The sequence below is a fragment of the Suncus etruscus genome, chromosome 18, assembly GCF_024139225.1.
Source record: "Suncus etruscus isolate mSunEtr1 chromosome 18, mSunEtr1.pri.cur, whole genome shotgun sequence".
Lineage (NCBI taxonomy): Eukaryota > Metazoa > Chordata > Mammalia > Eulipotyphla > Soricidae > Suncus > Suncus etruscus.
The window spans coordinates 7,090,689-7,113,315 of NC_064865.1; the positions used below are offsets into that span (position 1 = coordinate 7,090,689).

A 22,627-nucleotide genomic window follows, 5' to 3' on the forward strand; every position below is an offset into this window, starting at 1 on the left:
GGTCTGTTGGCTTTGCTGATGTCCCATGGAGATAAGTTGCCACACTGCTCTGCTTCTGGAACAGAAGAGGCAGAGCAGTCTTTCCAGTGGGCAATAATTCTGGGCCCACAATACAGTTATTCAGCAAATTGAACCTCGATTCTCATTCATTAGTAAATTATGATATAGCCTTATGGCTCTCTAAGAGAATTATCACTTCTGTTTAAGCCAAGTATAACCAGATAGCCATAAAAACGTGCCTGGATTCTAATTAAAGGTGCTTCCAAATGTTTTCATTGAATCACTACAATTCTCTTCCATCTGCTTTCATTTCTGTTCTCTGCAATTCCACCAAACAGACCAAATTTCCAGGAGCCTGGCTGAGAAAATATCCGTGCCTGTGCTCAGGCCCTGCCAGCCCCTAGGATGAACCAAAGCATTTTTCTTACAGTGTATTCAAAGACCTCCACAATCTTGCCCAGTGTTTCTCAACTGCTTTCTGACATATCCATGGTCTAGATATGTATGTATATCTAGACATACATACATTTGATTATTATATATTTTAAGCTCCATAAACTCCATAGGATGGTATGAAATTCCTCAGGATAAAGATCTGGTTGTTTCTTATTTCCATCTCTCATAATCTTTTAGATTTAATTTATACTGTCACAATAAATATATTAACTAAGTGAGTAGGAGCCAGCCACAGGCTCCTCAACATGCAATAATTTTGAGCATCTCAGAGCCAGACATTCTTTTTTTTTTTAAATATGGAACACTTCATAAATTTGCGTGTCATCCTTGTGCAGGGGCCATCTAATCTTCTCTGTATCGTTCCAATTTTAGTAGATGTGCTGCCACAGTGAGCACAGAGGCAGAACATACTTGGTATTTCTATGGAAGTTCTAGATTAATATAACAGGCAGCATTCCCCTCCCTCCCTCCTTCCAATTGCATCCTGACCCAAAAGGAATGTTACTATAATAGGCAGCCCTTTTGCAGCCTGACCGGAAGGAATGATGAACTGTCATGGTTGGCTTCTGAGATCTTTTTTGTTTTATTTTAGTTTTTTTGTTTTGGGGCCACACCCAGTGATGCTCAGGGGTTACTCCTGGCTATGCGCTCAGAAATCGCCCTCGGCTTGGGGGACCATATGGGACACTGGGGAATTGAACCGTGGTCTGTCCTAGGTTAGCATGTGCGAGGCAGACGCCCTACCACTTGTGCCACTGTAGAGAGATTCTCGGGCAATGTTTTGGTTAGGAACCTCTGTGAGAAACTTACATGACAGAAAATGGATTTATATATATGTATTAAAATATATGTACATCTATGTATGTGTATGGATGCAGGCTTCCACGTGCAATTGTGACTTCACCTCAGATATTACGTGTATCTTTACCTGTAAGACCCCGCTCATTCCTGGAAGGGGTCTTGGGAAGGTTAGATAAGGCCTTTGACCCACGGGATTAAGGTCATGGCCAGGATGGAGAGGTAAGAGGAGAAGATATGGCTGAAAGAAGTTAAGATGAAGGGCAAGCTAAGGATAGCATGCGTAAATAGTTGAGATTGACCACACATGTGGTTGATAGGGTATGAATGGGGGGTGTGGCCCAAAAACTAAAAAAAAAAAAATTTAAAAAACCGATATTCCCTGAAACCTGTCTGAGTGAGTCTGAAGATGATGACCTGCCAGTAAATGGGGGATGGAGCCACGTGGCCGGGGCCTAAGGACAAAGGCCCCCATCTCCATTCAAGCCCATCCTAAGGGCGAAATGCAACATGCAATGAACTGGGAAACCTGAAAGTGTAAATACCCCAGGAGTAACACTGGCAGGGGGCTTCTGATCCAATATGGCCAACTACTTATCTGTTGCAAGTCAGCCCCTGAAAAGGTTGACTGATGGAAGGATGGAGGATGAGGCCTTTCTACTCCAGCTCGGACCACACATGTGTTATCTTGTTCAGTCGGCGGTTCTGAGGTGAATGCAGCGGGAAGAAAGCCAACAGGCAGTCAGGCTTCCGAAGAAAACAGCCCTTCATTCCTTGAAGAGGCTGAAACCAAAAGGCCTAATAATAGGTTCAGGACAAAAAGCCTCTCACCTTCCACAGACCCTTGTTTTTATGCCCCAGAATCAGGTACCCAATGGTGGGAGCAGAATCAGGTACCACCCTAGGGTGGGAGCAGAATGCCAGGTCACACCCTAGGGTAGGGCACAATCACTAAGCAGGGTAGGGTCAGTAACATAATAATCCCATTAAAATGTTTACATACACAACAATTCCCCCATTTGTTTTTAGTAAACAAACAATATTGTATACAATTATTAAAGGAAAAACTAGTCAATAATAAAAGAGCAGCTGTTTGCATAAGCTCAACACAGGAAAATGTAAAGAAAAACTTCTAACCTAAACACAGGGTGTCTAAAACCAGAAACATGTATCAAGGAATCAACTACAAGCTCCTAAGAAGATAAATCTACGACGTACATAGATCCTTTGAAGAGACGCCAGAAAGGTTGTGTAGCAGGCGAGAAGAAGTACCTTTTATTTGTTGTTGTTGTTGTTGGTTTTTGGTATTTGGTTTTTGGGTCACACCTGGTAGTACTCAAGAGTTACTCCTGGCTCCACGCTCAGAAATCACTCCTGGCAGGCTTGAGGGACCATATGGGATGCTGGGATTCGAACCACCGTCCTTTTGCGTCTTAGGCAAACGCCTTAACTGCTGTGCTATCTATCTCTTCAGCCCCGTTTCCATTCAAGTCCAGGTAGACCAGAAAGCCCATTACACATATCTAGTCAATTGTCCTCACAAAGGGCCTGCTTACACTCTGTTTCCAATCATCTTAGCATTCTCTGGCTTTTCTGGCTCAAATAAAAAGTGTTCTCCTAGAAATTTGTTCTTGGACACAGGAGCAAGGCTTGTAAACACATGTCTACGTTGGTTTTGAAAAAAGACATTTTCTGAACTTCGCTGGATCTCAGATGCCAGCACCCTTCTGCCTCTCTACTCTGCTGTCCTGCATTTTCGGCCTGATTTCACCCTTGGTGCGGCTCATCAGCCAGCCTGCCTTCCTGTGAGCTTTCCGGGGAGTCTGCCTTCCCGTGAGCCTTCTGTGGAGGTGAGTCAACACGCCCAGAAAGGGAGGAGCCACTGAACTTCGCTGGATCTCAGATGCCAGCACCCTTCTGCCTCTCTACTCTGCTGTCCTGCATTTTCGGCCTGATTTCACCCTTGGTGCGGCTCATCAGCCAGCCTGCCTTCCTGTGAGCCTTCCGTGGAGGTGAGTCGACACGCCCAGAAAGGGAGAAGCCAGAGGAGCACGGTTGCTCCGCTCCCCTTCGCGACGGTGCACAGCATTTAGCCGATGAATACAATCATAACACGTAGAAAAACACGCAGTACTAGTGTGACAATGGGGAAACAACACGGGCCAGTGCCAGACATAGAGAATGAAGATGGCAACTCTGATGACTTGAACATGACCAACCACCTAGTCAGTCTCTCAGATAAGGAGTTTAGAGTTGCAATATGGAACATGTTCAAAGAACTCAAACAAAGTATAGAAGAGAAAACTAAAAAAAATCAAGAGAATATGAAGATAGAAATGAGAAAACTCCAAACGGAAATTTCAGATCAAATAACAGGTCTGAGAAACTCAGTAGATGAATTGAAGAAAAACATGTTTGAGATTTCCCACAGGTTAACAGCAGCTGAGGATAGAATCAGTACACTGGAAGATGAGATACATAACAATTACATACAGCAGAAGAAATTGGAAAAAAGCCTCAAAGCAAATGATCAAACAATGGAAAAATTACTCAAAGAATGGGAACAGATGAAAATAGAAGCTCAACAGAAACAACTTAAGAATCATTGGAGTCCCAGAGACTCAGGAAGAAAATCTCCAGGAAGAATCAACAGTCAAGAACATCATTAAAGAGAAACTACCAGAGATAATGAATACATGTGATCAAATCCTGCATGCCCGAAGAGTGCCAACTAAAAGAGACCCCAGAAAAAACACCCCAAGACACATCCTAGTCACTATGACGAATCCCATAGATAAAGACAGAATTCTGAAAGCAGCAAGATCGAAAAGAGAAATTACATTCAAGGGAACATCCTTGAGATTTACTGCAGACCTGTCACCAGAAACACTCAAGGCCAGAAGGCAGTGGTGGGACATAGTGACAAAACTCAATGAAATAAATGCTTCGCCTAGAATACTGCACCCAGCAAAACTCACTTTCAGGTTTGAAGGAACAATACATAGTTTCACAGACAAACAACAGCTCAAAAACTTCACAGACTCAAAACCATTCTTAAAAGAAAAACTGAACGGCATACTTTAAGACAAGGCTTACCAACAGACACACCAAACTTTAATATAAAGATGGCACTAACTCCCAGGACAATTCTTTCTCTCAATGTCAATGGACTAAATGCACCAGTTAAGAGACACAGAGTGGCTAAATGGATCAAAAAACTCAATCCAACCTTCTGCTGCCTACAAGAAACGCACCTGAATAGTCAGAACAAACATAGACTCAAAATAAAAGGCTGGAGGAAAATCATCCAAGCAAACAACACCCAAAAAAAAAGCAGGAGTGGCCATATTAATATCAGATGATGCAAACTTTATACTTAGGAAAGTTGTAAGGGACAAAGATGGACATTTTGTATTAATCAAGGGATATGTACAGCAGGAAGAAATCACCCTCCTAAACATATATGCACCGAATAAGGGGCCAGCAAAATATTTAATACAACTGTTGACAAATCTGAAAAATAGTATCAATAACAACACAATAATTGTGGGAGACCTCAACACGGCATTGTCAACACTAGACAGGTCAACCAGACTGAAACCCAACAAGAATATACTAGACCTGAGGAGAGAAATGGAAGAAAGAGGCCTAGTAGATATATACAGGACACTCCACCCCCAGAAGCCTGGATACACATTTTTCTCTAATGTACATGGGACATTCTCTAGGATAGACTACATATTAGCACACAAAACATACCTCCATAATATCAAGAGGATAGAAATTTTGCAGGCTGCCTTTGCTGACCACAAAGCCCTGAAATTATATATAAACTACAAAGGGACACAGAAGAAAAATTTTAACACCTGGAAGTTAAATAGCCTCATACTGAATAATCAGTGGGTCCGAGATGAAATCAAAGAGGAAATCAAAACCTTCCTGAAAACAAATGACAATGGAGACACAAATTATCAGAACCTATGGGACACAGCAAAAGCAGTACTGAGAGGAAAATTTATAGCTTTGCAAGCACACATCAGGAAAGAAGAAGGGGCATACCTGAATAGCTTAATGACGCAGCTCATAGAATTAGAAAGTGCTCAACAAAAGGATCCAAAAATAGGGAGGCAGAAGGAAATAACAAAGCTGAGAGCAGAAATCAATGAAGTGGAAACCAGAAAAACCATCCAAAAGATCAACGAAAGCAGAAGTTGGTTCTTTGAAAAAATAAACAAGATTGATAGACCACTGGCAAAACTAACAAAGAAAGAAAGAGAGAGAAACTTGATAACTCGTATTAGGAATGAAAAAGGAGAGATCACTACTGATATGGTAGAGATTCAAAGGGTAATCAGAAACTACTTTGAGAAACTCTATGCCACTAAAAATGAAAACCTGGAAGAAATGGATAAATTTTTGGAATCTTATAATCTTCCATGATTGAATGAAGAGGATGTAGCATATCTAAACACACCCATTACTATTGAGGAAATTAAGAAAGTAATCAAATGTCTGCCCAAAAACAAAAGCCCAGGCCCAGATGGATTTACTAATGAATTCTTTCAAACCTTTCAAGAGGAACTACTACCAATCCTGGCAAGACTCTTTCATGAAATTGAAAAAACAGGAAAACTTCCAAATAGCTTTTATGAAGCCAACATTACCTTGATACCTAAACCAGACAGAGATGCTACAAAAAAAGAAAATTACAGACCAATATCGCTGTTGAATGCAGATGCAAAGATCTTCAACAAAATCCTGGCAAATAGGATTCAATGCCTCATTAAGAAGATCATCCACTACGATCAAGTAGGTTTCATTCCAGGAATGCAAGGCTGGTTTAACATCCGTAAATCTATCAACATAATACACAACATCAACAGCAAGAAAAATAAAAATCACATGATCATATCAATCGATGCAGAGAAAGCATTTGACAAGGTCCAACACCCATTCTTGATCAAAACTCTCAGCAAGATGGGAATGGAAGGAACCTTTCTCAATATAGTTAAGGCCATCTACCACAAGCCAGAGGCAAATATTGTCCTCAATGGAGAAAAACTGAAAGCCTTTCCTCTAAATTCTGGCACAAGACAAGGCTGTCCTCTCTCACCACTCCTATTCAACATAGCACTGGAAGTACTCGCTATAGCGATTAGGCAAGAAAAGGATATCAAGGGAATCCAGATAGGAAAGGAAGAAGTCAAGCTCTCACTGTTTGCAGATGACATGATACTCTACTTAGAAAACCCCAAAGACTCTACCAAAAAGCTTCTAGAAACAATAGACTCATATAGCAAGGTGGCAGGCTACAAAATTAACACACAAAAATCAATGGCCTTTCTATACACCAATACTAATAAGGAAGAAATGGACATTAAGAAAACAACTCCATTCACTATAGTGTCACACAAACTCAAATATCTTGGAATCAACTTGACTAAAAATGTGAAGGACCTATACAAGGAAAACTATAAAACTCTGCTCCAAGAAATAAGAGAGGACACGCGGAAATGGAAGCACATACCCTGCTCATGGATTGGCAGGATTAACATCATTAAAATGGCAATACTCCCCAAAGCACTGTACAGATTTAATGCGATCCCCCTAAAGATACCCATGACATTCTTCAAAGAAGTGGACCAGGCACTTTTGAAATTTATTTGGAACAATAAACACCCTCGAATAGCTAAAGCAATCATTGGGAAAAAGAATATGGGAGGAATTACTTTCCCCAACTTTAAACTTTACTACAAAGCAATAGTTATCAAAACAGCATGGTATTTGAATAAGGACAGGCCCTCAGATCAGTGGAATAAGCTTGAATACTCAGAGAATGTTCCCCAGACATACAATCACCTAATTTTTGATAAAGGAGCAAAAAATCCTAAATGGAACAAAGAAAGCCTCTTCAATAAGTGGTGTTGGCACAACTGGGTAGCCACTTGCAAAAAATTGAACTTAAACCCCCAGCTAACATCATGTACGAAGGTAAAATCCAAATGGATTAAAGACCTCGATATCACCCCCAAAACCATAAGATATATAGAACAATACATAGGTAAAACACTCCAGGACATTGAGGCTAAAGGCATCTTCAAGGAAGAAACTGCACTCTCCAAGCAAGTGAAAGCAGAAATTAATAGATGGGAATATATTAAGCTGAGAAGCTTCTGCACCTCAAAGGAAATAGTGCCCAAGATACAAGAGCCACCCACTGAGTGGGAGAAACTATTCACCCAATACCCATCAGATAAGGGGCTAATCTCCAAAATATACAAGGCACTGACAGAACTTTACAAGAAAAAAACATCTAATCTCATCAAAAAATGGGGAGAAGAAATGAACAGACAATTTGACAAAGAAGAAATACAGATGGCCAAAAGACACATGAAAAAGTGCTCCACATCACTAATCATCAGGGAGATGCAAATCAAAACAACGATGAGATACCACTTCACACCACAGAGAATGGCACACATCACAAAGAATGAGAATAAACAGTGTTGGCGGGGATGTGGGGAGAAAGGAACTCTTATCCACTGCTGGTGGGAATGCCGTCTAGTTCAACCTTTATGGAAAGCGATATGGAGATTCCTCCAAAAACTGGAAATCGAGCTCCCATACGATCCAGCTATACCACTCCTAGGAATATACCCTAGGAACACAAAAATACAATACAAAAACCCCTTCCTTACACCTATATTCATTGCAGCACTATTTACCATAGCAAGACTCTGGAAACAACCAAGATGCCCTTCAACAGACGAATGGCTAAAGAAACTGTGGTACATATACACAATGGAATATTATGCAGCTGTCAGGAGAGATGAAGTCATGAAATTTTCCTATACATGGATGTACACGGAATCTATTATGCTGAGTGAAATAAGTCAGAGAGAGAGAGAAAAACGCAGAATGGTCTCACACATTTATGGGTTTTAAGAAAATGAAAGACATTCTTGCAATAAGAATTTTCAGACACAAAAGAGAAAAGAGCTGGAAGTTCCAGCTCACCTCAGGAAGCTCATCACAAAGAGTGATGAGTTTAGTTGGATAAATAACTACATTTTGAACTGTCCTAATAATGAGAATGTATGAGGGAAATTGAGAACCTGTTTAGAGTACAGGCGGGGGTCGGGTAGGGAGGAGGGAGACTTGGGACATTGGTGATGGGAATGTTGCACTGGTGATGGGTGGTGTTAAGAAAAAAAATATTGTTATTCAATAATGGAATACAATGTATATACAAAAAAAAAGAAAGAGAGAAAGAAAGAAAGAAAGAAAGAAAGAAAGAAAGAAAGAAAGAAAGAAAGAAAGAAAGAAAGAAAGAAAGAAAGAAAGAAAGAAGAAAGAAAGAAAGAAAGAAAGAAAGAAAGAAAGAAAGAAAGAAAGAAAGAAAGAAAGAAAGAAAGAAAGAAAGAAAGAAAGAAAGAAAGAAAGAAAGAAAGAAAGAAAGAAAGAAAGAAAGAAAGAAAGAAAAAAAGAAAAAAGACATTTTCTTTTGAGAAGGATTAATGGAAGGTGACGTTCAAGTACACAGACAGAGCACAGGCCAGTAAATGGTGGTGTAATGGGATACTCTGCAGTCATAATGAAGAAGGAACTGTGTGATGAGTTCCTCGGTGTTATTTTGTTTTCTAAGTAGGATAAAGTAAGAAAAAGCTCCAACGTGCTGAGCATTCAGCATTGTCTCATTTCTCTAAAAGTGATCTACAGTTTGATGGCTCTTACTCTTTAGAACAGGGGTCTCAAACTCAATTTACCTGGGGGCCGCAGGAGGCAAAGTCGGAGTGATCCTTGAGTGCAAAGTCAGTAGTAAGCCTTGAACATTGGGGAGTGTGACCCAAACAACTAAAACAAACCAAAACAAAAAAGATTCCTCTAGGGCGGGCCACAAAATGTACAGAGGGCCACAAACGGCCCACGGGCTTCGAATTTGAGACCCCTGCTTTAGAGGGACAGAGCCAGGCATCAGTGTTGGTGTGACTGATGCTTATACACGGTGTAGCCACATCGGTGTGCACATGTCTGTACACAGCTTTTATGGAAAATATAAATCACTTTTACACGCATTTGCTAGATAGTAACTTTCACATAATTTCAGAAAAAAATTATGCCTCTTGATATGAGCTGAACTGAGAGAAACATTTTATTAAACTGGCTTACAAAAGTCTAAAGGAAAGTTGCTGAAGGCCCAAGCCAATAGTACAGGAGTTAAGGTACTTTCCTTGGATTGAATCCCAGTTTAATTCCCAGCACCACAAGTACCACTAAGAATAATTTCTGAGCGCTTGGCCAGGTGTGAGCCCTCACAGAACTAGGAGTGAGACCCAAGGTCAGAGCCAGGAGGAAGCCCTAAGCACAGAGCCAGGAGTGAGTCCTGAGTACCACCAAGTGTGGCACTAAATCTTCCCTGCCCGAATAAATAAAACAATAAATCACTAACATATTAGAGAATAAGTTAAAAATAAAAAAGCTGTTGAGAGCTCAGGCCTGTTCCTTCATTGGGTCCCAAGGCTGATGATGGGTCCAACCTGTCTGCTAGGTTCCAAGGCACTTCCCTAAGATGCCCATTCTCAGTCCTCAGGGATTCTCTGTTTCCTGCCAACAGTTCATAGATCAGGCTGCCAGGAAATTGCTGCAGGCAGTGACCCATCCCTCTGGGGGCCACCTGAGGCTGCCTCTTAGCTCAGCTCTGCAGTCTGGGTAGTCCTAGGGCTCTGTCCAGGATTTTCTCCTGGACCACACATGATCCAGAAAGTTGATTAGCAATGCAAGTCAAAAGAGCATGCCAGGAAGCAGGTCTGATTGTGCCTGCACCATGAACAGGCTGCTCTGGCTGATTTACAACAGAAATATGGATTTTGTGAAAAAGAATTAAGAGTACAGCTGTACAATTCTAGAAAGCATTTTTTATGTTATAGAATTTCATACTGAATTACATTTTTGCAGGGATTCTTCCAGCTTCAAGGGGTAGAAGAATTACTTCTAGATGTGTGTGTGTGTGTGTGTGTGTGTGTGTGTGTGTGTGTGTGTAGTGGAAATGGGGGGGACTAACCAATGTGTCTGGGATTGAATACTACTTTCTGAACATGTAGCGCAAGCTCTTTGATGTCCCTCAAATTACCTTTATTTATTTTTATTATGGGTGATAACCAGTGACACTCAGGGCTTATTACCTGTGCTCAAGGGTCACTCATGGTGGGGCTCAGAAGACTTTATGAGGTGTCAGGGATCAAATCTGGGTTCTATGAGTAAGGCAAGTGCCCTTCCTTAAATCACCTTTTTAAAATTGATTAATTTATACATTTATTATTGAATCACCATGAGATACACAGAGAAGTTTTCGACAGCAGATTTTCAGTCATACAATGTTCCAAACCCACCCATCCCTTCACCAGTGGATAATTCCTGCTGCCAATGTCCCAAGTTTCTCTTCCTCCACACTCTTAGCCTGACTTTATGGCACTTTTCTTCTCTCTCTCTCTCTCTCTCACTCAATCTTCCTCATTCTTTTTCATTTTAGACACTGTGCTTTGCAATACCACTTTACCTCCTTTCATTACCCAGTTCTTGTCTAGAGTGATCAAATCACCCCTTAAATCTTAGCAACTTTCAAAAGCACTTTTGCAAACATCTGATGCAGTATGAAGTGATGTGAAGTGATATGAAGTGTCTGCCTAACAGACACTCTTTTTAGAGGGGGAGGGGGTCACACCCAGCAGTGCTCAGGGGTTACTCCTGGCTCTACGCTCAGAAATTACTCTTGGCAGACATAGGGAACCATATGGGATGCCAGGATTCAAACCATGGTCTGTCGTGGATTGGCTGCGTGCAAGGCAAATGCCCTATCGCTGTGCTATCTCTCTGGCCCAAGTCTGTCACTCTGTCATTCTCTGCCTCTTATTCCACCCATCTCTCTTCATCCTTTGTTCAAGGTACCAAAGACATGGACTGTACACCCCTTCCCTCACTCCCATGTCCTGCTAGCAACAAAAGCAATATTTTTTTCTTTTTCTTGTGTTACACATTTGGCACAGTAGCTCATCCTCTCTATGGAGCTGCAGAACGTAACAGAGAAAAGACAAATTCCCTCCTCCCCCATTGCATGCCCAATTGGTTCTTCCTTTGCCATTGCTGAGAGAAAAAGAAAAGATATTGTTCAGTGAAGTATAGTAGGGGAACAGCTAAAAATCCCAAGTGACCAATGCTGATTGGCCAGTCAATGAGACATAGTACAGAAGTAAGATTAGTGATGGAAGAGACATGTGGGTTGGACCAGGCTCTCAGTTATGGGGAGACCACTTAATGAGGACACATTGGGAAGTGTTGCAAGTCAGCCCCTGAAGAGGTTGACTGATGGAGGGATGGAGGATGAGGTCTTTCCCATCCAGCTCGGAGCACGCGTCTGCCACCCCGTCCAGCCGACGGTTCTGAGGTGAAACGGCGGGTAAACAGCTTGCAGACAGTCAGGCTCGTGGAAATATTGGCTTTATTTGGTAGGCAAGACTAAAGTCCAAGGTCTCAGCCTTAGTTCCAGCAAAAAGCCTCTTGCCTTCCACAGACCCTTGTTTCTATCCCCCAGAATCAGGTACCACCCAATGGTGGGATCAGATACCAACCAATGGTGGAAGCAGAATCAGGTACTACCCTAGGGTGGGGGCAGAATGCCAGGTCACACCGTAGGGTAGGGCACAATCACCAATCAGGTTAGGGTCAGTAACATAATAATCCCCTAAAATATTTACATACACAACAGGGAAGTGAGATTTCAATACATGGTAAGGAGAGTCAGGGACTTGGTAGAGCCTGTGGGAACTGTGTGGAGTCTGTAGCTAGAAAGGAAGTTGTGGCAAGAGGAAGAAAAGGCAGATTTATGATTTAGGTGCTAAAACAAAACCAGGATTGATGGTGCCCAGATACTCACTGGGTTCTAAGGAAGGAAGGTGAAAAATAAAGGGATGTAAAGGAAAACACTAAGAAATTAGAATATGAAAAAAAAAAAATCTCACAAAGATTGGAAGTTTCCAGTCCAAAATAAGAAAGAAGTGGATTCTTGAATCCACGATGAGTTTTTCTGGTTCATTGTAGGTAGAGGAGATGAAGAATTTCTTAACGATGAACATATGAAATACTGCAGCAGAGGATGGGGATGGCTGAGCCTGCCTTAATGAGGAGCTAAAAATAGATACTTCTAAAAGTCCTGTTTCCTTTCTAGGCCACCCAACCTTCTGGAGAAGAGCTTTGAATCTAAGCAAGGTGCTAATTGTTTCTAATGGCCTGTAAACAAACTCCCTAAACTATTAACCTTCTCTCTTTTGCTAGAGATTCCGGAAATAAGTGTTGGGAAAAAAGTCCCCAGCAGGTGGTCCTGGGTAGGTGTCCAAAGGAGAGACACTGTCACTTTGTTTGAGAGGACTGAAGGTTACACTGAGCCCCAGGCTTGCAATGTGGAATGAATAAGCAGAAGTCTTTAAAGAAATAAAGACAAACTCCTCCCTGTCTGGTTAGCTGTGCTCTTACCTAGGAAGAATATAAATTACGGCAAATCTCACTTTGCTCAGCATACAGGAATCTGTCACTACAGAATTTTTTAAGACAAAAATCACCCAATTGACACACATGTTTGATGTTTGTTCCTTGTAAATTAAAATTGATGTCACTCAAGTGAAAAGAGAGCACAGTTTTGTCTTGGAAAAGATTACTTCAAGTCTCAGGATTCAGTCAGGATACCAAACTCCCACCCCATTTCTTTCTTCCTTTTTCTAGAATTTAAAAAAAAAAAAAGGAAAAGAAAGAAAAGACAACTAATTCTGAAATTGTCAGGGGAAAAAAATCAGTTCATGGTCTAAAAGTTTATGAAGAAAAAAATGACCAACCAAGAGAGACTTTTCAAGAATATTATTTTTACTTCAAGCAACAGTAAACAAACTCTGAATGGAACATATAAGTGTGCAGAAGGGCAAACTCCCAACAAGGCCCCAGAAGAGAGAAGTAGAGAGCTGAGATGTGTCAGTAATGAACCAAACATTTCAGGTGAGCAAAACATTAGATGGCCCAATAACGGTGCACTTATAAATTAATAATAACAATAGCGAGGCTGATGCTGATTATAAAAGTAGATCCTGCAACATCCCCCAAAGCATAGGCTCTGGAGTGTCACAGTGGAAGTGTCAAGGGGTAGGGACATCTACATATACTATCTAACTGGCTTTTGGAGATTCCATGTGACTGGTCGTTATCCAATGACTCTGATTGCTTTATCTAGGCAATCTGATTGGTCTTTATGCAGGCAATTATCAGATTGGTCAAGTTTTACAACCTCATTTGCATCATTTACATTGGGTACAACCAATCAGGCAACAGGGATAGCTAAAGGGTGGGATGAATGTGTAGAGTCTATGAGCACAGGCCAACAGTTGCTGGCAATGAGTTGTCAGGGTTGCTCTGGACATGGAGGTTAGTGTTGGATCTTTGAGAACCTCAAATAAGGACCTGTGACACTAAAGATGTTTGGAGACTGGTGTGCTATTCTTACCTTCAATTCACAAGAGCCAGTGAACACCCATGGTAACAGGAAATCTAAAGAAGCACATGTTGAAGAAAAGCAGCATTATGAAATGATGAATGGAATGCAACTTGAGTAAACTGAGACCATTTGTAAGTGACAAATTCCGAGAGAGGAAGTGGAGAACAAAGTCCCTGCAAATTGATGCTGTGGTTGGTGTGGACAGTAGTAGTTTTTGTTTTGGGGGCATACCCAATGGTGTTCAGGGTTTACTTCTGCCTCTGTACTCAGGGATCACTCGTGGTGGTGCTCAGGGTACCATATGGGATGCCAAGGATTTAACTAGCGTGGGCTGTGTGTAATGCAAATGCCATACCCACTGTGCTATTGTTCCGGTCTGTTTGTTCAGTCTTATCTAGAAAAGCTGTATAGTGTACATTGACTCTGTTACAAATGCCTCGTCTCAGGCATTACAGTTTTTTTCTGGGGTCCTTATCTAGGATCCATATAGTTATAGAACAGCTTGCCTAGATTTCCTTAGGTATCAATCCAATTGGGAGGACCTTGCCTTGGCCTGGATGGATGGGTGTGCTGGGATGGGGGTGAGATCCCGTTGTGTGCCAGCTCAGGTACTCGGGTGCAGCCCATGACTGCCCCACTGCTGCCCAGGTCAGGGTATTTCTGTGCAAGCTCCCTTTCATGGTCAAGGCCCCAGATGGCTAACAAATATGTAAAATAAATTCACATACCTCTGTTTTATTTCTGCATCTAGGGAAATTCGACCCACTTCCTGTTCCCATCATAGATTCCTGGGGTTCTTCAGATTGAAGAAACTCATCACTGACATTTTGGAAGATCTTTTATTACAGAAGCCTTATTTCTCCACAAATCTTCTGTCTCCAAGACCTCATTTCTACCACAATTTACTTAGAATTTTTACAAGGGGGACCCACGCCTGGCTATGTTTAGGGCTTACTCATATCTTTGTGCTCAGGGATCATTCCTGATAGTGCTTGGTACCATATGTGTTTTAGGAGCAACTCCATACATATAAGGCAAATGCTTTAACCTCTATCTCTCCTGCATCATGATGATTTTATTTAAAAAAATTTTTATTGAGATCAATGTGTGTAACTCCACCCTGGATTTAGGTGTACCTATCTGAGACCCGCCCATTTCTGGGAGGGGTCTTGGGAACTGAATATTAGGTGTGACCTTACCTGGAAGACCCCTCCCACTCCTGGGAGGGGTCTTGGAATAGGTAGATAAACCCTTGAGCCAGGGGATTAGGGGCTCTGCCCTGCTGGGCCCTCTGGCTTTTGGGTCTTTGCCTCTTTTGGTCTTTGACCAGGATGGAGGTCAAAGGAAGATGCCTGAAAGGAGTTAAGAGGCAGGGCTAGCAAAGAATGGCTGTGCTTGAAAGGTTATGATAGAAACCACACATGTGGTGGATAGGGATGAATAAAGTTGATGCTTCCTGATGCCTGTTTCTGGATGAGTCTGATTCCGCTGCTCACCTGGGCCTGGGACCCGCTGGCTGGATGGGGGTTGCGGAGCCACGTGGCCTGGGATGGCAGAGAGAAATCCTTCACCATCCACCACCATCATTAATTATTTGATTCTTCAAATGTGAATTACAAGTCTTTTACAGTTGTATTTCAGGCACATAGTGACAGTCAGTTAGGGCCATTCCCATTACCAGTGTGGACTTCCCTCCATCATAGATTCCAGCATGTATCCCATACCTTTAGCCCTTAGGACTGTTATTGGAACAGGTCCATTTTGTGTTTAGTTTGTTATAGTCAATGATTTCTTCTTCTTTTTTTTTTTTTTCGGGCCACACCCGTTTGATGCTCAGGGGTTACTCCTGGCTAAGCGCTCAGAAATCACCCCTGGCTTGGGGGGACCATATGGGACGCGGGGGGATCGAACCGCGGTCGTGATCTTTCCTTGGCTAGCGCTTGCAAGGCAGACACCTTACCTCTAGTGCCACCTCGCCGGCCCCTGATGATTTCTTTTATACTTTCAAGGTCCCACAGCGGGGCCGGGTGGTGGCGCTGGAGGTAAGGTGCCTGCCTTGCCTGCGCTAGCCTAGGATGGACCGCGGTTCGATCCCCCGGCGTCCCATATGGTCCCCCAAGCCAGGAGCGACTTCTGAGCGCATAGCCAGGAGTAACCCCTGAGCCTCAAATGGGTGTGGCCCAAAAACCAAAAAATCAAGGTCCCACAGCATTCCTCCTATTAATATGAAAAAAGTTTTCCCAAGCAACATTGTTCCTCAGTTCACTCATATTATTCCCTCTGAATGTGGGTGCAGGCCAAGCCCTCCCATGGATCCATGCATCTTTCCAAGATAACTTATCATATGATTTGGCTTCCCAAGGATTACTAATCACACTCCTTGTAACTGATGTGCCATATGTGTCTCCAGATAAATGAATCAGCCCCTCAGCTCCAAATTTCCATTTCTCTGGGACATTAGTGGTGGTTATGTAAATCCCATAAATATGAGTTAAGTAGAGAAACCTGAAAAACATCACTGACCTAAGACAGGAGACAGAAGAACTTGTGCCCTGTATTTACCACCCATTCTGTCTGCTTTTAGGAAGGCCATGGACCAAGAATGCAATTTCACATGCACAGCTCAGAAGTTACATTTGCATCTTACCCAGTGAAGTGAGGATTTTCATTTAGACCAAATGACTGCTTTAAATTAATTTACTGAGTTTTGATTCCAAGTTTTCTCGGGCATGTACTAAAAGTGAAGTGGTAGCAGTTAGTATTAGGCTGCTTAGCAGAATTGAATTACTTGCAAAACAGAATTTTTTTTGTTTGGTTTTGGGTTTTGGGCCACATTGGTGGCACTCGGGTTACTCCTGGTTCTGTGCTCAGAAATCACTCCTGGCAGGCTCAAGGGACCATATGAAATTCTGGGGATTGAATCTGGGTCAGCTGCATGCAAGGCAAATGCCCTATCTACTGTGTTATTGCTTTGGCCCTGAACAAAACAGATTTGTTTTTTAGAAAAAATAATCTTATTATTGTATTAAAGAAAATTCTAAACAACATTAATTGCAAGATTTGCTCCATTTTTGTGTGTTTTAAGTAGATTATTGAAGCAAAGTAATTTGGGGGAATTGTTTCTGTAAGTTATTGGGGATTCTATTTCAAACTTGGCTTACGTTAAATGACATAAGCTCAATTTCAAATACTCCCGAGTTACTCATGTCTGGGTACTTCAATATTTATGTGTTATTTTGTTAATAAATTTCTATTTTTCTCTTGTTAATCTATCTTTTGTTAGAACTATCCCTGAAGATCCTAGAAGGGTCAAAGGACTGTATTTCTTCTTCAAACTGCAATAGTGTAAATCATCATTTCTTCAGCCTTTCATTTGTTTGTTTGTTTGTTTTGGAACCACACCTGGTGATGCTCAGGGGTTACTCCTGTTTATGCACTCAGAATTCACCCCTGGCTTGGGGGACCATATGGGGCTCTGGGGATCACATCCAAGGCCGCCTGGGTCAGCCATGTGCAAGCCAAACACCTTACTGCTGTGCTATCACTCTGGTCCCTTCTTCAGCCTTTTTTACAGTGCAGAATGATATCTGTTATTATATCTAATAATAACCATGGGTATACCAATTGTTTTCACCTGTCTATTTGCAAACCAATACTGGTCCATATGCTGGGGGTTGAAGAACCACTCGAATAAATACCAGAATTTTATACATTTTTACCACTATGTTAAAAATTATTGGGGCTAGAGCACCAGCGCTAGAGGTAAGGTGTCTGCCTTGCAAGCGCTAACCTAGGACAGACTGCTGTTAGATCCCCTGGTGTCCCATATGGTTCCCCAAGCCAGGAGTGGATTTCTGAGCGCATAGCCAGGAGTAACCCCTAAGCGGCAATGGGTGTGGCCCAAAACAAAAAACAAAAACAAAACAAAACAAAAACAAAAAAATTATTAAGTGTTCTGTTTATGACTGAAACTTAAATCCATTCATGCTTGTAATCATGGTACTTAAATAAAGATTAAAAAACAAAGACAAAAATTATTAAGTTGTATTTAATCAAAGTATTTTACTAAAGATTTTTCTCCAATTTTCAAATCACTTGAAGTTTCAAGCCAAAAAAATCACCAAATACAATTTTCAAGAAATTGGCAAAAATGAAGGAAAAAAATAGTACTGGAGCCTGAGCAGTAGCACAGCAGTAGGGCATTTGCTATGCACGCAACTGATCAAGGTTGGACCTTGGTTCAATCCCCAGAGTCCCATATGGTCCCCCAAACCAGGAGCAATTTCTGAGCTCATTGCCAGGAGTAACCCCTGAGCATCAACGGGTGTGGCCCAAAAACAAAAAGAAAAAAAAAGAAAAAAGAAGAAACTAGTGATAAAAATTCAAAATACATGTATAATTTTTTCTAGTCTGTAATTGAATGTTTCAATTTGTGAGAATAATATTTTATGGTGACTCATTTTTAATTAGATTGATTTGTAAATCTTATCATAGAAAAGTAAAATCAAGAAGATCTGTACATTTTCTAAATCAGTGATGGAACTTTAAAAGCACATATAAATAAAATTAAGTTATTTGACCAGCTCTGCTTTATGAAAATGTCTACAAAGAAACATTTTCTGAATCCACAAACAGTACTTGAGACAATATTTTGTCAGGACTATTTACTCATTTTACTTAAATCAAAATTAAAAATGAGAATACTTTCTATCAAAATCTTCTCTGAGCTTACTAGCAGTAAAGGAAAATTCTCCATTACAAATATTGTGATTGTACTACAGCAAAACACCAGTTGGAAGTGTGAAAATGTTTGAATGCTTTAGTCACACTATAACTTTGAAGATTGCTGGCAACAACATATTTTTTAATTGAGAAAAAACTCACTGCATTGTAATAACTATATCTAGCATACAATGTTGGGGATAAATATGGCTAATAAGTTCATTAAAGATTATCAATAATAAGCTTACTGATTCCAAATAATGCATGTTGTACCTGATAACATATGCAATATAAAAAGCTTTTTATTTCATTTTGGGTTTGAGGCCTGATAAAACCTAGGGTTTACTCCAGGCTCTGTGCTCAGAGATAATTCCTGGAGGGACTCAGGGAACCATTCTCAGAGGCAGAAATTAAACCTGGGTAGGGTTGCATGTAGGTAGGAAGGTAGGAAGACAAGTACCTTAACTCAGGTATTATCTGATTTATTAATTGTATTTTTTAAGTGTTTTTGGGCCACAACCGATAATGCTCAGGGGTTACTCCTGGCTATGCACTCAGAAATCCCTCCTGGCTTGGGAGACCATATGGAATGCCGGGGATCAAACCCAGGTCACCGGGGATGGAAGCTAGGTCTGTCCTGGATCAGCTGTGTGCAAGGCAAATGCCCTACTGCTGTGCTATTGCTCCAGCCCAGTTGTATTTGTTTTTAATCGTTTTTACTAGAACACATTCATAGGCCCATTGGTAGATTAAGAGTAATCTGTTACCCACAAAGTTTTGAGTTTACCTAATCTCAATTCTTCTCAAAGTTTCCTTTTGCTCTCTAGTATACTCTCGTGGTCACCTTGACCACAGGGAACTTCTATGATGTTGAACAAATACCAAGATCACCAAGATTTTTTCAGCCCCTGCTACTACTCCCTGCTCCCCAGTCCCAGAGTAAGTCAATCAACTATCCCAGAAATAAAATGCAGTGGTGTCGAAGAAGGGTAAAGTATTAGCATAAAAACCAAGTCATGAAGTCAAAGGGAAGAAGTAGCAGCAGGAAGAAGAAAGGGACAGATCAGAACTCCAAAGGAGGGACTGGTTTGTTCTTTCACCATTAGGCAGAGAGGCATTTTAGTGTAACCCACTGTTTTCAACACTCAGAGATTCTTTTCGCAAACACATTCCTCAAGCTCTTAGTGATGTGCATGGTTCATTCCAAGCATTCATCTCTCCTAGATTATAACCATGAGAATGTTCTTTACCTGCCATTTTGGTGACTGTGTGTGTATTTTTGATTGGCCTCAAAAGTCGACTCCGTGGTTGTGAAGACAATATTCTTCCAGCACTTGTAGGTTCTGGACTACAATAGAAGGACTGTATAATTTTATCCCCTGAGGATAGGGGAGAGAGTTCAGTTGCTTCTGATCCAAATTTGGTGTGACTAGTACTGATTTTGAGTTGCTTTACTGTAGAAGTAGAAATAATATCTTATGGTTTTGTGGGGTTTTGTTTTGTTTTAGGGGATGGGGGAGTCCCAAGTGCACATCCAGTTGTCTCAGGGTTCACTTTGGTTCTGCATTCAGATCACTCCTAAAGATGATCCAGGCCATGTTATAGTTTCCATTTGCATTTCCCACTTTTGACTATTTCTTGATCTTATGTATAGTGTCTTGCCCATTTATACATTGCCATTTTTTTATTTTTACATTTATGTATTAGCATTTCTCAGATATTCAGAAGCCCTGTTTGCTGATGTTATGGCAACACTTTCATGTGGAGGTTAATCTATTCATTCCTTAATGCCATCATCTCTGGATAAGCTTATTTTTTAATGTGGATCAATTTGTCCATTTTATTCCTTCTAATTAAGTGGATTTTCATGTCCTGTTCAGGAACACTTCCTCCACATAGAAGTCATGAGGACATTTAAGATCTTAAAATCTAGATGCTTTATGGTTTCAGTGTTGACCTTTATATCTAAAGTCTGCCCCATGCTGGTTTTAATGTAGGCTGAAAGATATGAGAAAGGGGGCACAGTGCACATTTTGGAGCATAAACACATCTTATTAGCCCAGGACTCTTTGTTCTGCCAACTCTCCTTCCCTTGCTGCTCTGTGGCATGATGGATTATAACCCCACTGACCACATGTATAGATGGAAATATGGGACTTCCCCTAATATCATTTTACATTAATAAGAATACTTACAAATGCCCCCAAGGCAAAGAAAGTCTCTTAAACTGCTGGGTAAACTGGTCAGCTATGTGCAAGAAAATGAACTCAACCTCTTTCTAACACCATGCACAAAAGTCAAATAAAAATGAATCGAAGGGGCTGGAGCAGTGGCTCAAGCCATAAGGTGTCTGCCTTGCCTACACTAGCCTAGAATGAACTACAGTTTGATCCCCCATATGGTTCCCTAAGCCAGGAGTGATTTCTGAGCACATAGCCAGGAGTAAGCCCTGAGTTTCACCGGGTATGGCCCCGAAACCAAAATTGAATTGAAAACATGAGTATCAGACCTGAAACCATAAAGTACATGGAGAAAAACATCAGAATAATTCTCCATGGCACTGAAGCTAAAGGTATCTTACAGGAAACTCCACTGACTAAGCAAGTGAAAGCAAAGAACAACAAATGGGACTACATTAAATTAAGGTGCATTAAATTTGAGGTGCTCTTGAACCTCAAAGAAAATGATGGCCAGGGTACAAAAACCACCACATAATGGGAGGAATTAATCACTCAATACATATATGATAAGTAAAGTGGCTAATATATAAAATATGGAAGGTACTTATAAAGCTTAAGAAGAAAAAATTACACAGCCCCATCAATAAATTGGGAGAAGAGATGAACAGATATTTCCTCAAAGATGAAATACAAATGGCGAAAAGGCACTTAAAAATGCTCCGTATAGGACAGTGGTTTGATTCCCCAGCGTCCCATATGGTCCCCCCAAGCCAGGGGCTATTTCTGAGCGCATAGCCAGGAGTAACCCCTGAGCGTCAAACGGGTGTGGCCCAAAAACAAAAACAAAAACAAAAAAGCTCTGTATAATTAATCATCATGGAGATGCAAATTAAAAAAACAATAAGATATCCTTTCATCCCACAGAGACTGGCACATATCAAGAATGTGGATGCAGGGGAAAGGGAGTCATTCATTGCTGGTAAGGATGTTGACTAATACTGCGTTTTTGGAAAAGAATATGGGCATTTCTCAAAAACTATAAATTGAGCTTCATATTACCCAGCAATACTGCTCCTGAGAATATACTCCAGGGACCCAAAAACAAAATGCAGAAAAGGCATCTAAACTCCAATATTCATTGCAGCACTATTTACAATAGCTAGAAACTTGAAACAACCTAAGTGCTCAAGCACAGATGAGTGGATAAAGAAACTATGGCACATCTACACAATGGAATATTTTGCAGCTATTAGGGAAAAATGAAATCACAAAATTTTCTTATACATAGATGGATATGAGCATATCAATCTGAGTGAAATGAGTCAGAGAAAGAGTGACAAAGAATAAGCATACTCATTTGCCGAATATAAAATATAACAGCCATAGCATGATAATAATATCCAAAGACAAATAGAAATGATGAGGAGTGTAGTTAGGACAGAGAGGTGTCCACTATGACAATAATAGTTGGGAATGATCACTTTGGACAAGAACTGGGTGCTGAAAGGAAGTAAAGTGATACGCATGATACCACTTCAGTACTAAAAACCATGGTGTCTAAAAGAAAAAAGAGAGGAAGAGGAAATGGGAGGGGAGGAAAAGAGAGAGAGAGAGAGAGAGAGAGCGAGAGAGAGAGAGAGAGAGAGAGAGAGAGAGAGAGAGAGAAATGTGTCTGACATATATGGCAGATTGGGGATATGGATAGAGAGGGTATTTGAGGAAAATGGTGGTGGGAAATAGGCACTCATGAAGGGATGGGTGTTGGTCCCTTGAGCTTTGTTGGGAACAACCCTCAAGCACAGAGCTGTGAATAACCCATGATTAATATATTATGGTATATATAGTATATAATTTAGTATAAATAATATTAATATAGATGTAACTCCAAAACTAAAAACCCTTTCCCCAGAGCAAAGGACAGTGATCTAGAAACTCGACC

At 41.0% G+C, this 22,627-nt stretch overlaps 1 protein-coding gene and 1 non-coding gene across 2 annotated transcripts in view; both read right to left on the bottom strand.

Annotated features, from left to right (window-relative positions):
* The window catches only part of PRKN (parkin RBR E3 ubiquitin protein ligase), a 1,108,857-nt gene that overhangs the window by 401,416 nt on the left and 684,814 nt on the right, over positions 1–22,627 (bottom strand). The gene's annotated exons all lie outside the window — the stretch shown is intronic.
* On the bottom strand, positions 747–852 carry LOC125996722 (U6 spliceosomal RNA). Its single transcript, XR_007491403.1, has one exon. It is a non-coding gene; the product is annotated as a U6 spliceosomal RNA (small nuclear RNA).